This window comes from Ambystoma mexicanum, chromosome 3q (genome assembly GCF_040938575.1).
Source record: "Ambystoma mexicanum isolate Mex_15411 chromosome 3q, UKY_AmexF1_1, whole genome shotgun sequence".
NCBI lineage: Eukaryota > Metazoa > Chordata > Amphibia > Caudata > Ambystomatidae > Ambystoma > Ambystoma mexicanum.
The window spans coordinates 1,118,503,553-1,118,516,941 of NC_090926.1; the positions used below are offsets into that span (position 1 = coordinate 1,118,503,553).

Genomic DNA, 13,389 nt, shown 5'->3' on the forward strand with positions numbered 1-13,389 from the left:
TGGCTCCTAGAGGTAGGAGGCGTCTCCTTGCTCTATGCTTTATGGCTCCCAGATCCACCAATTGTGAATTGTGCTTCACAGCGTATGCTTTCATTCAGCGCAGACACCAGTACTGTGGTGCACTCTGCAGATAGCAGGGCTCAGTATCTCTTATCCTTTGGCTTCAGAGGGGTCCGCTGTCTCAGACATTCATCCAGTTCCTGTAATGCTGCTACGCCTACAGGACGCTGTTTGTGCAGCACCTGCATAGGTACTGTGCTTGTAGGGACATCCCCACCAGCATGTCACGGCCTTCCATTAAATTGCCCATAGCCCTCCTACCTCCACAGGTGTCTGCAGCCGCGTGTCCCTTTCAGGGCTTTCTTAGATTAGCCCAGCACCTATCCCCCCCCCTGCTTCTGCCTGCAGCACACCCCTCTCCAGGCCTCCTCACCTCAGGCGGATGACTGGACTGCAGCTCTCTCCCCCTCCCGTTGCAAGCGCTCCAATCAGTCTCCCTTCACCTTATTTCAGAGCTCTGGGGGAGGAAGGCCACCTGGCACCCGTAGTACGCAGGGGCAGCAGTCCCCGCTACGGCTTTTCACCCGCACTCAGTCCACGGCAGCAGTGTCCGCCTCACCCTCTTCTCTTCAGAGGCCGTCTCAAGCCGCTCTCAGCCTCCACATCTGACTCGCGGGCTTCTTCTGTTGCCCCTCGGCCTCCGCTGCTGTGAAGGCCGGGTGGGGGGAGGGGGGGGGCACCGCAGCCCGCAACAGACGTTCTCCAATCGCAGCAGGTAACCGCGCCTGATTTTTCATGCCGCTCTATTTGAAGGTGCCGACTGGGGTGCATATCTTTTCTTTAGAGCAGGCGCGCATCTCTGAGGTTCTCACTGTTCGTTGGGTCGCGGACGCCATCTTGGCGGGAGGTCCGATCCGCGCCAAAAAACTTTAACTCCCTCGAAACTGCACCTCACCATCCCGTCCTTTCCTCATCGGCGCTCTAGACCCTCATGCATACATGGGTCAGTTTCTTTAATTTTTTTTAGTGCTTTTTAAGGGGATTTTGGGCGTCAAGGTGGAAAGGGGACACTGAGCTTACCATGGAGGCATCCATCTACGTCCCCGGCTGGCCACACCCGCCAGAACTCTCATATTCTAACCCAAGAGCGCACAGTAAGTTACTTACCTAGTCCACGGTACAACCAAGAAAATACTCTTGGGATATCTGGATTAAAAAGCAAAACTGTACACTGTTGAGTAATTACAGATTTAGCTTTTTCTGGACTGGTTTACCATGATTTTCCTGGAGAGGTCCATACCCATAGCCTTACGGAAAATTAGAGTCTCAAATTTGACATGATTAGGCTGCCCTAAAGATAGAGTTCCCTGTATATGGTTAGATGATGGGGAGATGCAGCTATTTGAAATACTAGTGGGATTCCGTATACTATGTAGAAGGGGATACTCCAGAGTGCGCGCCTGCCATATGGGATACATTACTCACAGTAATCGTATTTCTGATGCTTGTATCTGCTTAGATTCACATGCTGTGCATAGGCCGCCATCTAGTGGAAGCTGCGGAGTATTACAGTTTGTTTTTCGAAACTCGAAAATGGGCGTTGACACAGGCGTGCCAGTAATACTATCCCTAGTGTGACGTCCACTGTACCCAAGATCCCTCACGCGTCTAGGATCCTCAGATTGTATTTTTTCTGACATGAGGAAGCATGAGGAGTAGCGTGAGTACAGATAATCCAAGCAGATAGACAGAAAGGTAAGACTACAAGCAATCATGCGCCTTCTCTCGGAGGGGTGGAAGGGTGGGTCGCATGTGAATCTAAGCAGATACAAGCATCAGAAATACGATTACGGTGAGTAATGTATCCCTTCTGAGGCTTGTGGAATCTGCTTAGATCACATGCTGTGCATAGATTAGTGAGCAGTACCAGAAGAAGGAGGTGGGATGTGAGAAGGTTCATGAGCAAACAGGTGTCTTAGAACCGCTTGTCCCACTTGTGTATCTGTCTTGGAATGAGTGTCAATGCAGTAATGCTGAGTAAAAGTGTGAATAGAGCTCCAAGTAGCTGCTTTGCAAATGGTGTCGAGGGGAACATTTGCAATGAAAGCCAGAGTGGCCCCAATGCCTCTAGTAGAGTGGGCCCTTGGCGTAAAAGGCAGAGTTTTTTCAGAAAGAGTAACACAGCTGTATACAGTTGATAATCCACTTCGAGATAGCGCCTTTAGAGACGCGATCTCCCTCTCTGTCTGTAGCTACGGAGACAAACAGTTGATCTGTTTTCCTTAGCGGTCTGGTTTTATTTACATAGTAGAGGACCGCCCTACGCACATCTAGGGTGTGTAGTTTCACCTCAGCCGAGCTTTGCGGGTTCTGGAAGAAAGCCGGAAGCTCGATGGACTGGTTTACATGGAACTTGGATATGAATTTAGGTGAGAACCTAGGGTGTGTGCGTAAAACCAGTTTGTCTTTGTGAATAGTAAAGAAAGGATCCTGCACTGACAGAGCCTGAATATCACTGACCCTTCTTATAGAGGTAATGGCTACTAAGAAGGCCGTTTTATAAGTCAGGTGTTTGAGACTTTTATGCATGGGTTCGAAAGGGGGGCCCATGAGCTTAGCTAGCACCACATTAAGGTCCCATCCTGGCAGTGGGTTTGAAATAGGAGGGTGAAGTCTCTTTACTCCTTCCATGAAGGCTTTAACTACTGGTACTTTCCACCACGACACCTTGTTATGGGATGTGGTGTAAGCCGAGAGGGCTGCCAGGTGTACTTTCAGAGAGTTAAAAACCAATCCTGCATCGAGCAGGTGGAGCATGTATGTCACGACGCTGGAAGGAGTGCAATCAACAGGGTTGATTTGTTTATTCTGGCACCAAATAACGAATCTCTTCCACTTGTCAAAGTAACAGTGCCTTGTGTTTGGTTTCCTGGATTCTTTTAGGATGTCCATACACCTCTGTGGTAAATTGAGATGTCCAAACTCTATGACCTCAGGAGCCATGCTGCCAGGTTCATTGAGTTGGGTTGCTGGTGCACTGTTTGACCTTGTTGCTGGGACAGTAGGTTGTACCAGGCTGGAAGTTTGATGGGCTCGCACACCGCCATCCTGCGTAGGTGTGGAAACCATGGTTGTCTCGCCCACATGGGAGCAACTAGGATGAGCGTCATCGATTCCTTGTTCATCTTGTACACCACCTTCCTGATGAGGAGTTGGTGGAAAAGCGTACGCAAACATCCCTGACCAGTTCATCCACAGGGCGTTCCCTTGTGAGTCTGGCTGGGGGAACCTGGATGCAAATCCTGGGCATTGTTTGTTTTAGCTTGTGGCGAATAAGTCTATAGTGGGGAAACCCCACTGAGAGAAGAGATCTTCTACGATCTCTCTGTGAAGGACCCATTCGTGTTTTTCTGGGAGGGAGTCTCTGCTTAGAGCATCCGCTAGGGAATTGAGCTCTCCTGGAACATGTTGCGATGACAGGAAGATGTTCCGTCTGAGTGCCCATATCCAGATTTTCTGGGCAAGCTTGGACAGATTTGGCGAACGAGTCCCTCCTTGCTTGTTCAGATAGAACATGGCTGTCGTGCTGTCCGTCCGGATCTGCACCGACAGGTTTAGTAGATGGGGCTCGAACGCCCGAAGCGCTCGGAATACTGCCAGAAGCTCTAGGAGGTTGATGTGGTTCTTGGCTACTGAGTGAGACCAGAGACCCTGAGCTGTGTGGTGGAGATGGTAAGCTCCCCACCCAGTCAGGCATGCATCTGTAGTCACCACTGCCTGTATTTCGGGATCGTAAAAGGGTTTTCCCCTTGCGAGATTCTCTCTTGTCCACCAGTGTAGGCTCTGTACAAGTGTTGGCGAAACGACCACTAGATCGTCCCACTGACCACTTGCCTGAGACCACTGTTTCGCCAACCATTCCTGCATGGGACGCATGCACAGTCGCGCGTGGGGGACCAGGTAAATGCATGACGCCATCATGCCCAGTAACCGCATTGCTTTGCGTACCGTTATTTGTTGACCGGACTGATAATGTGGAATTTGCAGTAGTATATTCCGAATTCTCTCTTCCGAAGGAAAGGTCGACCCTTCCTGAGTATCTAGAATAGCTCCTAGGAACTGTTTTGAGGTGCTTGGCACCAGGCTTGACTTCTTCTCGTTGATTGAGAAGCCTAATTCGTGGAGGAGGTCGTTAGTCCTTTGAATGTTTGTCCTGCAAATTCCTGGGGTTTCCCCCGTTATGAGCCAGTCGTCCAGATAAGGGTACACTGGGATTGCCTCCCTGCGTAGGTGTGCCGCTGCCACCGCCAGTACCTTGGTAAATACCCTTGGTGCTGAAGCTATCCCGAAGGGCAGTACCTTGAATTGGTAGTGGCGACTGTCCACCTTGAAGCGCAAGTACTTTCTGTGCGCCGGGAGCATGGAAATATGAAAATAAGCATCTTTCATATCCAAGGTTGCCATGTAATCCCCCTTTTTTAGGAGGGGGATTACCTCTTGTAGCGTGGTCATACAGAATTTTTGGGGCTTGACATACTTGTTGTCAGGCCGTAGGTCCAATACTGGGCGCATTGTCAAATCTTTCTTTGGCACAAGGAAGTAAGTTGAATAGATACCCTTGTTTACCTGGTGTCCTGGGACGAGTTCTATCGCGTCCTTTTCTAGCAGAATGGCGATCTCCTCGAGAAGGATTTTCTGATGTTCTAGGGAGTGTACTTTTTGTCGTGGAGGATGGTTCCGGGGACGCTGCAGTAATTCTATACAATATCCTGTGGACACTGTTGACAGCACCCATCTGTCTGAGGTGATCCCTTCCCAAGCCTGGGTGAAGTTGGAAATGCGTCCCCCTACTGGGGTTGCGTCAGAAGGGACCCTGAACTGAGCGTCACTGCTTTGGTGGAGGCGTGCCACCTCCCTTGTTGGAGCTGCCTCTGCCTCTCCCACGACCTCTTTTGTTACCCCTGCCGTAACTTTGGGCAGACTGCTGGCTGTTGCTCCACTGTGTACCCTGTCCCTGGGCATAGTTGCCTCTGTGAATTTTGGCCGTGTGGGCGACGAAAATTACTGTTCCCCCTCAGGTTAGGGGGTTTGTTGGTTAGTTGGCCAAGGGATTTAAGTGTTTCATATTCGTCCTTGGCGTTTTTCAGTGCGTCTTCGACCGCTTTCCCAAACAATAGATCGGGTTCCACCGGCTTGTCTATTAATGAAGCCTGAGTTTCTCTTTTGAACCCCGACTGCCGTAACCACGCATGTCTCTTGATAACAGTACCTTCTGCTATTAATCTCCCTGCGTTGTCTGCGGCGTCGAAAGTTGCTTTCAATATGCAACCAGACACGGCTCTCCCTTCTGCCGAGATCCGGGCCAATTGGCCCTTTAACGGTTCAGGAGCAGAGGCTATGAGTGCCGCGACCTCTTCCCATTGATGGCAGTTGTAGCTGGCCAACAGGGTGGTGGAGTTAGCAATCCTTGCTTGGTAGGCGGACGTTGAGGCTACCTTCCTGCCAAACCCGTAAAGTTTCTTGCTCTCCTTGTCGGGAGGAGCTTCTGACGAAGATAAGGGTGTTCCAGCCCTCTTCCGAGGGTTGGTAACAACTAGGGAGTCTGGTTTAAGATGTCCTCATATAGAGAGGGTCAGACTGGGCTGCCCGGAAAAGTTTTTCGACCCTGGGGTTGACTGCTCTGGTGAGGTTTGGGTTCACCAGGGACGGATCTATTCTTCGTTGGATGGATTTAAGGATAGGGATGGTCTGAGCTACCGGCCTCCTCTCTCCCACCAACTCTTCTGCGAAGTCCCTTTCCTCTTGTACACCGTGGGTGTCGATGTGAAAATGTTCTGCCGCGCGAGCGAGAACCTCATTAAGGAGGGGCTGATTATCGACTGGCGAGTCGGTAACTGGGGCTTCGTTCTCTACCGGGGAATCTACTCTGTAAATTTCCTGCTCATCTTCTCCCTCCTCCTGGTCCTCATCATCCGCATTATATTCCGTCCCGGTTTGTTCCTCCATAATTCCAAACTCCTGGTCCCCCCCAGGGAAAGGCTCTCCTTGGTACCTGGGGTGTGGAGTAGAGTATGGAGTAGAGTATGGAGTAGAGTAAGGCTGTACCTCGAAGGGTTCAGGTCTTTCGAACCGGGTCATTTTACTTAGGGGGATGGGATCAGTGGAACCTGAGGGTGTGGCCCCCTGAGGGTCATACGAGAGGAAATGCTCTGGATTCTGGTCGTAAAAATCAGCCAAGGAAGACATCCTTGACATGACCCTGTCTATGTCTTCGCTGGACCATTCTTTGGAACAGGGGATGACTTTAGTAGGCAATTAAGGGGACTTATCAAGGGTACCCTTGCTGGAAGTTGATCTCTCAGTAGACTTATATATGTTTGCCTGCTTAGGGGGGAAAGATGGTCTTACAGGAGGGGAAGAATGTGCTTTCTGCTGTTTCCCCCCCTCCCCGTGCGTGGAAAAATGTTTTCCCTGTCCCTTGGAGGCCCCGGGGACTTTCGACGCCTGGCGTCGAGGATCGGGAGAGGTATCTGTGTCTTTCGAGCGTGGGGCCTCCCTGGTGTTAACTGCGGGCTCCGTCTCTTGGAGCGCGGCCTGGGGGTGGAAGTCGTCTTCGTCCTCCGACGATCGAACTTCCATTAGTCTAGGGAGCGAGGCACTCTTGGCAAGAGTGGATGATTGCCTTGCGTCATGAGGCGATCTCGATCGAGAGCGCCCAGAGGACACCGAGTCGGACTGTTCTATCTGTGCCTCTTTCCGAGAAGTCGACGTCGTCGAGGTTCGGTTGGACTTAGTGTGCTTAGTGTGTGTAGGGTGTGTAGCGCTTGCGTTGCCGGGGGTCTTCCCCATAGCCGCCCTGCCGGACGACCTTCCAAAGTCGGGGACCTGCGCTCGGCTGTCTTTCGACGCCGTAATGTCCTCGCCGTCCGAAAGTACGGCGTCGCTGCCATCGCTGAAGGCGCCCTCCGCTGCCATGGCCGCCTGCCTGGCGTGGTGGGCCCAACGCTTTGTCGAACGGTCCTTAAGTGTCTTAGGTTTAAACCTACTACACGCTCTGCAGTTCGCTTCGGGGTGGTCCCTCGGCAAGCAGAGGTTGCACGTGGCGTGCCTGTCGACCCAAGGGTATTTGCGGTTGCACTTGGGGCAGAATTGGAAAGGGGTACCCTCCATACGCACCTTGAGGCAGCGGGCTGATAAGTGTAGGAAATATATAAGTGTATGTATATACTAAGAGTGAAGAGTATGTACCACCCCCACTCTCCCTACTTGCAGGGCCGATGCCAGCGGCCTACTAGGCCCGGGCCGAGGCCAGCGGCCTTCCGAGGCCCAGATCCGTCGTGCAGCAGCCGACGGTCGATGTCTTCTCCAGCCGTCGTCGAGGGTCGACGTTGGTGTGGGGAAGGAGGTCAATAAAGAATAATAAAATTCAATTATTAGCAAAAGTATGGCTAAGGCCAGGGGACTCCGCAAGATGCTTCCGACCAGTATGGCGGAAAAAAAACAATCTGAGGATCCTAGACGCGTGAGGGATCTTGGGTACAGTGGAGGTCACACTAGGGATAGTATTACTGGCACGCCTGTGTCGACGCCCATTTTCGAAAAACAAACTGTAATACTCCGCAGCTTCCACTAGATGTCGGCCTATGCACAGCATGTGATCTAAGCAGATTCCACAAGCCTCAGAAAAAAAATTATAAGTTACTCACCGTAGTGACTAACACTCTTAGTCCATAGTCCCCTTTCCTCCAGCATACAGCATGGGCATCTCGTCCAAGGGACGGGAGTGGAGGGGGAGCCTTTCACCAGAAAAAGCCACCTTCCCCCTTTAAATTTAGAGGCTAGCAGGGGTGCGGCCGAGTGAGCATGCACTGCCCCGACTCCGCCCTCTGGCGCCACACTTCAGTCCCCATTGACACGTCGACAATAGATTTCACATTGCCTAATGACACCAGTATTATTAAGAGGGAAGGATGGTGGGACGGATGGAGGAAAGGGTACTATAGACTAAGTATGCTAGTCACGACAGTGAGTAACTTAAAATTACTCTTACGTCACTTCCCTTTCCTCCATACTGCAAGGGCGATTACAACTGAATGTAGCACCAGAGTGGAGGGGAGACCCTGCTTAAGCAAATAGGTTCCAGAGAACCGCCTGTCCAAACGCCGCATCAGATCGAGAGCCAGCATCCAAACAGTAATGCTTACAGAAAGCCGAGGGAGTGGCCCAAGTGGCCGCCCTGCTTATTACTTGCCAAGGGACATAGCGCGGATCTGCGATGGCCTTTGCCTTGGCCCCGACTGCTTGAGCATGCATGTTGGCCGGCAGAGGCTTGTGCTGGTCCTCGTATGCTTCTTTGATGGCCGAGGCATATGCAGTGGCATATGGAGGCCTTGTCTTGAGCCTCTGAAAGTGACTAACAGGGCGTCCGATTTGCAGAAACGCTTGGTCCTGTCCAAGTAGAACCAGCATCCAAACAGTAATGCTTACAGAAAGCCGAGGGAGTGGCCCAAGTGGCCGCCCTGCTTATTACTTGCCAAGGGACATAGCGCGGATCTGCGATGGCCTTTGCCTTGGCCCCGACTGCTTGAGCATGCATGTTGGCCGGCAGAGGCTTGTGCTGGTCCTCGTATGCTTCTTTGATGGCCGAGGCATATGCAGTGGCATATGGAGGCCTTGTCTTGAGCCTCTGAAAGTGACTAACAGGGCGTCCGATTTGCAGAAACGCTTGGTCCTGTCAAAGTAGAATTTCAGGGCATGCCTGACATCCAGGCAGTGCAGCACTCTCTGCGCTTCGACCTTAGGATCGGCAAAGAACATAGGAATGACTTTTTCCTCGTTCAAGTGGAAGGCAGACGCCACCTTGGACAGAAATGCTGGGTGTGTCCGCAGGACTACTTTGTCCCTGTGAAAGGTAGTATATGGTTCTGAGGCAACCAGAGCCTGTATTTCGCTGACTCTACGAGCCGAGGTAAGGCTGACTAGTAAGGCCGTCTTGGTGACCAGCCTGATGTCCGCGGGCGCCACTGGCTCGAACGGTTTGTGTGCAGGGCGCCCAAGACTATGTTGAGGTCCCACACCGGGTGCAGCCTCTTGAAGGGCAGGTAAAGCCTCACGGACCCAGTCAGATGTAGGATAGAAGGAGAAGACCCTCCTCAGAGCTCCTATAAGCTCCGATGGCTGCGAGATATGTACGGCAAGTGTCAACCTGCACACCAGAGTGGGTGAGGTGCGCCGAGTAAGAGCACGTAGTTCAAAGTACATGCCAGTGGACAGAAACGGAGTCTGCCCAGTGGCAGAATCTGGTCCATTTGCTTTTATACCGGGCCCTGTTAGCCTTGCTCCTTGTGCCCTGTATGATTTCCAAATTAGCCTGTGAGAGGCTGAGGTGCCGCAGCATTACCTGCTCAGTAACCACGCTGTGAGGGCTAGTTACTGTGGCGCAGGGTGGATGACCTCCCCCCCCCCCCACTGCGCCAGATGATGTGCTGGGCCCATCGGGAAGTGAATCTGAGGCATCTCCAAAGGACTGAGCAGCTACGAAAACCATGGCCTGGCCGGCCACCAAGGAGCTATTAGAATGATGTTGATTTGGCGAGACTCCTTGATCTTGCAGATTACTCTGAATCTGCAGAGTGGCCGGGTAGGTCAAGCCCTCATGCCGTTCCACTGAAGCCGAAATGCGTCGCGCAGGGAGCCGGGGCCCTGTCCCTGCCAGGAGGCGAACTGAGGGCACTTCTTGTTGTGCCAGATGGCAAACAGATCCACCTGGGGATGACCCCACCTGTTGAAGATCTCCTGAATAACGAGGTTGTTTAGCTGCCATTCTTAATCGTCCACTCCCAGCCTGCTGAGCCTAAACGCCTCCAGGTTGGATTCCCCCCCACCCCCCGCCCGAGAGGTGGACTGCTGTGAGGTAGATGTTTTCCAAGGCCCACTCCCACATGCTGATTGCCAGTCTGCACAGAGGAGGGGATCTGGTGCCTCCCTGCTTGTTAATATAGTACATGCTGGTCGAGTTGTCTGTCTGGATGAGGACAACCTTGCCCCTGAGAAATGGTAGGAATTCCCTGAGCGCTAGCCAGATGGTGCTCAGCTCCAGCCAATTGATGTGGCATTCCTGGTCCTTTCGAGTCTAGGTGCCTTGGACCGAGAGATCGTCCAAGGTAGCTCACCAGCCCTCGAGCGAGGAATCTGTGGCGACGGTGGTCTGCAGGGTGGGCACCAGAAGGGCTTGCCCGTACGCAGGTTGCAGTCCCTGGACCACTATGTTAGGTCCGGGTGAAGAGATGGAGGAGCATTGATCATCTCGGATTGTAAGCCCCACTCTTGGATCCATGAGGCCGCGAAGTGCAGCTTGTTAGGAAGAATTCTCATTCTATGGCTGCTTTCCCTCAACTAGTGAGTCCCCCAGCAGCTTTGCTGGATTTTATTTCTTCCACTTGGTAAGAGTGTGCCTCTTTTTCCCCACTCTTACCTGTGTTTTGCCATGTGTATTTCATCTGTTTTTTGATTGTGGACTCTGGAGTACACCACTTCAGTAGCCCCCTTCTCTTGTGTGTTACACAGCAGCTTCAGTGCAGTGACACAGGGTTGTCTTTTAGACAACCACCTCATCCCCTCAACTCCATTTCTGGGGCCGACTACAGTCCCACAGAAAAGGGTAAAGTTGCCATTTACTTTACTTAGTCAAATAACCACAGATTCAGTACACCCCATCTTACATAGAGTACTGGAAAGGGTTAATCCTTAGCCCTTTTAATCTGTGCCTCGTAGAGCTTTGTTTTGCTCTTTTAACATTTAGACTTCAAGGCATAAAGTAAGCAGTGTCGTATAGCAATTTGCTATGCAATTCTGTAGGTTTGCTAATTAAATTGAGACTTGCGTAGCAAAAATAGCTATTTAAGTTACCCTGTTCAATGAAAGCACAGCTCACCCTGCATTCCTCTCTTGCTCTCGGGCCTCTCATCCCCGTTTTCCTCTGTTCACTGCAGTAATCATCTCCCCCACTAAGTGCCAAAGGCCTGTGTGGGAGCGCTAGTCCAGCATTCCTTTTCTTCAAATAATTGCAAGCCAGAAGTAATCTGGATGATACTTTCATTAAGCCAACGATATCCTATCTGGAAAAGACCAGTATGTTTTAACTTTATTTATTTTTTAAAGACAATCATGCAGTTTGATTCCTTGCTGTGTCTCCATGCTTTACAGTAAGGTTCAGGTTAGTATATCTAAAGCTCAGTGTCAACTAGATTTCATTTTATTGAGGAAGATGCATCATGTAGACGAGTGAACACTTTTGAAAAAGTGCAGGATTACAACGGCAAATGCTTTTGATGGTAAACCTAGTTCTGTGACCAACTGGTTGATACATCTGCAACTGGTGCTCAACCCATGAGCAGAACCCATACTCCTGAACAGTCTATCTTCTCACCCTGTGCCTTTATACTGTTAGTCTGAAAGTGAGATGGCCACAAACTAAACAGTTCCATCTACTTTGCCCAGTTCTCTGCATGCTATGCCATCCACTCTGCTTAGTCTCTTACTTTCCTTCCTCTTACATAATGAATACACAAAACTAACTAGACATGTACGCAAAGTAGTGATCAATAGTTCTATCCAGTCTGTACATCTACAATAGCATCCACCGCATTTAGCCTCCAGAGCTCACTTTGCTCTATGATCATGATTGCCTTGTATAATAGCACAAACATGAGAGGTGGCCAAGCAATTTTCAGAGGCTATTTATCATATCTGTTTGTGTCCATTCATGGCGCTAATCTTTTACAGACACTTTTCTAGCACACAAAAATTCTACTCGCCCACTCGTATAGTCGGGTAGATTGTGTAGGGCGAGTTAACACTTACAGGGGACGTTTGAAATTTGTATGTAATATTTACTTTTGTTTGCAACATGTCTGAACTGTGGGTGGCAGCAGCATGCCAAACAAGGTGGGTATTTGGTGACCTGCGCAATTTTACAGAAAGTGTATTTAGATGCGTTTGTCATCTGTTGCAAAGGGTCGAGTGCAATTCTCTTAGGTCGAGTAGGTAAAAAAGTTACTAGACCTGCAGAATTTTAAAGAATTTGCAAGGCCTGACTATTTCACTAATGTCTTACTTCAGCGGTACACACAAATGCTGTATTGTTGCTCGTTTTATGTCTAGGGTACAAACAACTTCTGGTGTCATTAAACATATTACTATACCATTGCTAATCAAATGGGTTTGTTTGCTAATCAAGAACATTTTAATTAGCAAACTCAGCTAATCAATTTTTGAAAACTAATTGATGCCTTGGACTTGGCAGGTGGCAGTGGTATCTACTCTAACTTTTGTACTGCAATTATACTATATAAACGTGGTATTGTTTTAGGCTATTATATTAGCCTCGAACATAAACCCGCTTGACCAAATACTGTTTCTTTTGGCTCCGGTCGGGTTTATTTGCCATTTCTTTTTGTTAAAGCCCTTGTTGCGTTTTACTTTGCGCAGCAAATCAGGTTTGCCTTCTTTGTTCACTGTCTTTTGGCGGGCTTCTACCAAGAAGCCTTCCTCTGGGCGCCTGGGTGTCTAGGTGGGCTGAATGTGAGGGAGGGGTGTAGTCACCCCCTGCACGGGGTATCCTAGGAAACACAAGTCGCACTTTGCCATGATTGGCTGAGGTGGTTGTCCAGGCTGGACAACCCCCCCAGCTGCATGATTGACAGCAAGGCTGTGTGAATGGGGGATATTCGCATAAAAGGCAGGTCTCTTGGGCTGGAAGTCAGTCGCCATTGGAACTACAAGGAACCAAAGAGAAGCGGAGAAGAAGGCTGCTGCTGCAACTACCCCGTCCCGGTGAAGCCCTGCTGCAGTCCTGAGCCATCTACCCTTCAACGACCAGAGAAGATCCAGTCCGGAGTCTTCTTCCCTTGAACCTGGTGGGGTCAACCAGCTCACCTTCCACAGCCAGAGGATCTCCTTCGTGGTTGAAATCGCTGCAAACTGCTGTAGTGGTCCGGATAGCCATCTGAAGAGCATCTCCTCTTTTAAAGGAGCGCACCTTTTATTCACAGTCGCTGCTGCTGGCTTCATCCCTGTGTGGTGCAGACCCCTCCAGATGTTGTCCTTCTTGCCGAAGCTCCAGGAACTGTGGGTCTGCAGGAAACCAACAGGAACAACTGCTGTGGCACCAGCTTCTTCACTGAATGAGGTAGTGTGTTCTACTTGAGAAACTAGAGTGAATCCCTTTTCTCCTATTCTAAGGGTTGCCTTTGTCTTTTCTCCTTATAACTTGATTCCTCCAAAGACAATATTTAAGTACTCCTGGCAACATTGAATCTTGAACTGTCTGATCCTCGACAACAGGAACCCGGTTCCACTTGACACAGGCTCCGGCCTATTGACTTTTGA

The 13,389-nt window shown here is 50.4% G+C and overlaps 1 protein-coding gene across 3 annotated transcripts in view; it reads right to left on the reverse strand.

Moving 5' to 3' along the window:
- The window catches only part of BRD4 (bromodomain containing 4), a 1,521,397-nt gene that overhangs the window by 1,322,442 nt on the left and 185,566 nt on the right, over window positions 1–13,389 (reverse strand). The gene's annotated exons all lie outside the window — the stretch shown is intronic.